This window comes from Myotis yumanensis, unplaced genomic scaffold, assembly GCF_028538775.1.
Source record: "Myotis yumanensis isolate MYYU_CA2020_CCGP unplaced genomic scaffold, mMyoYum1.0.hap1 SCAF_11, whole genome shotgun sequence".
Taxonomy (NCBI): Eukaryota; Metazoa; Chordata; class Mammalia; order Chiroptera; family Vespertilionidae; genus Myotis; species Myotis yumanensis.
Window position 1 is genome coordinate 38,816,565 of NW_027223762.1, and position 2,763 is coordinate 38,819,327.

The window sequence follows — 2,763 nt, forward strand, 5'->3', positions numbered from 1 at the left end:
AGCCCTGAGTGTGACAGTGGCGGCGCCTCAACCCCCTGATCGGCCCTGCTCTGTGCGTGACAGGGGGGAGCTCTCCAACCCCGATGGGCCCTGCTCTGTGCATGACAGGGTACGGAGCCCCAACCCCCCTGATGGGCCCTGCTCTATGCGCGACAGGGGGTGGTGCCGCAACCTCCCCATCGACCCTGCCTTGAGTGTGACAGGGGGCGGTGCCCCAACCCCCCAATTGGCCCTACCTTGAGCGTGACTGAGGGTGGCATCGCAACCTCCCAATCCGCCTTGCTCTGTGCATGACAGGGGGCGGAGTCCCAACTCCCCAATCAGCCCTGCTCTGAGCCCGACCAGGGGCTGCACCTAGGGATTGGGCCTGCCCTCTGCCACCCAGGAGCAGGCCTAAGCCAGCAGGTCGTTATCTCCCGAGGGGTCCCAGACTGCGAGAGGGCACAGGCCTGGCTGAGGGACCCCCCCCCCTTCCCCCCGCCGAGTGCACAAATTTTTGTGCACCGGGCCTCTAGTCCTAATATATAAAAACCCAGGGTCCGTAATGACCAAATGGATGACTGGTCCATCCCCTGGCCCTCAGGGTCCATTGATCAGGGGATGGCTAACGGGGGGAACCCAGGGTCTTGGTCACTTTCCTGGCCCACAAGCTCCCATTGATCAGGGTATGGTTAATAGTGAACCAGAGTGAGTGGTGTGGAAACTGGCAAGCAGCTGGAAGGCAGGCCTCTTGGTTCCTCCTCCTGGCCCTCAGACTCCAATCAATCGGTGTTGGAGTTGGGGTGAAACTGGGGACTGGCTTCCTTAGTAGTCCTGTAGGTTCAATCTCCAGAGGACAGGACAGGCACTAATGGACCAGTGCCTCCGGCATGATCCTGACAGTGCTGCCAGCCTCCTGGAACTTGGCCTTGGGCACTGAGGCCACTTCCCCTCCCTTGGACTGACTCCCTTAGTAGTCCTGCAGGTTGAATCTGAAGAGGACAGGTCAGGCACCAATGAACCAGCGCTGCCAGCACAATCTTGACAGCGCTGCCGGCCTCCTGGAACTTGGCCTTGGGCACTGAGGTCGCTTCCCCTCCCTAGACGTTCCACAAGGAAGAAAGGATACCGCCAGCAGCTCCAGGGGCAACAGCGGTGACTAACTGCTCTCCCTGTGCTTCCTCCAGGTCACTTGAGAGGGCCCCCGCCTTCCCCGCTCCAGATGAATTGTGATCACTGCAAATGGAAGGAATGTAGTAAAAAAACAAAAACTGATGACCAAGAGAATGTCACAGGCAATGTCCGGAGTCTAGCTCAGGAGAACGGAGAGAAGGGAGAATTCCGTAAGTTGGCCGATGTCAAGATATTTCTGAGTGACTGCCTGGCGTGTGACAGTTGTGTGACTGCAGAGGAAGGAGTCCAAGTTTCTCAACAGAACACCAAGGACTTCTTCCATGTTCTGAACCTTAATAAGAAATGTGATACCTCACAGCACAAGATGCTGGCAGTGTCCGTGTGTCCTTAGTCTCTGCCTTATTTTGCTGCTAAATTCAGCCTCAGTGTCACTGATGCATCCAGAAGGTTCTGCGGCTTTCTCAAAAGCCTTGGGATGCACTGTCTTTGACATGAAGATAGCTGCGGACTTCAGCATCCTGGAAAATCAGGAGGAATTTGTGCGTCGGTACTGCCAGCACCGTGAGGAAGAGCCCCGGCTACTCATGCTGACCTCCGCCTGCGCCGGTGGAGCATATGCTGGGTCACCCCATCGCTTCCACCTCTGAACGGCCAAGTCTCCCCAGCAGATCATGGCAGAACCTGTCCCCAGACAAGATTTTCCACGTCATTGTGGCCCAGTGTTATGACAGGAAACGAGGCCCTTCAAGAAGATGTTCCCACAACTTTACATAGTTCCCAGGGTGCTGACTGCTTGTTAACCTCAGGTGACATTGTCCAGATAATGGAGCAAAGTGACCTTGCCTCGAATGACACCACTGTGGACACTCTGTTTAGAGACAGGAAGGAGAAGGAGGTGAGGCTCCACGAGGGTGCCAGCTCCGATGGGTACCTGGCGCACATCGTCAGGCACATGGCCAAGGAGCTGTTCAACAAGGACGTGGGGTGCTCACCTACTGCACCCTGAGGAAAAAAGACTTCTAGGAGGTCACCCTTGAAAGGGACGGAGAGGTTCTACTGTGCTTTGAGGCTGCTTACGGCTTTCAGAACAGCCAGAAGTGGTCGAAGCTGTAGAGGGGCAAGTTCCCCTGCCACTTTGTGGAGGTCCTGGCCTGCGCCGGGCATGCCTAAGCGACAGGGGCCAGGCTCAGGCGGGTGTGCAGACGACGGGTGTGCAGACAGGGCACTGCTGTGGCAGATGGAAGGCTGCCATCCCAGTGTGGCCCCCGGAAACCAGCGCCCATGTGCAGGAGCTGTACCAGGAGTGGCTGGGGAGGGGGTGGGGCTACTCCCCCGGGGCCCAGTGGCCCTGCGCACACCGCCTAGCAGGGCCGAGGGCAGCCTGCCAGGACATCAAGTGGTAAAGATCCAGCCGATGCCCGGCCTGCAGGCCTCCTGAAGAGGGGTGTCAGACACGTGAAGGGAAGGCTTAGCATCTCTGTCATCACTTTGGTTTTCAGAATTCCCTGCTCCCCATCTGTCTTCTCCCTCCCTCTGAGGGGTGCTGTCGTCGTCACATGGGTGCAACTGGAATATTGTATCTCGAGAGGACTGCCCCAATGTACGTATCCTTTTATCCGATAATGAAAAAATCCCAAGAACAAGAATGGA

The 2,763-nt window shown here is 57.2% G+C and overlaps 1 pseudogene; it reads left to right on the plus strand.

Moving 5' to 3' along the window:
* Positions 1-1,201: 1,201 nt before the first annotated feature.
* On the plus strand, positions 1,202-2,516 carry LOC139019646 (nuclear prelamin A recognition factor pseudogene; annotated as a pseudogene).
* Positions 2,517-2,763: the final 247 nt, after the last annotated feature.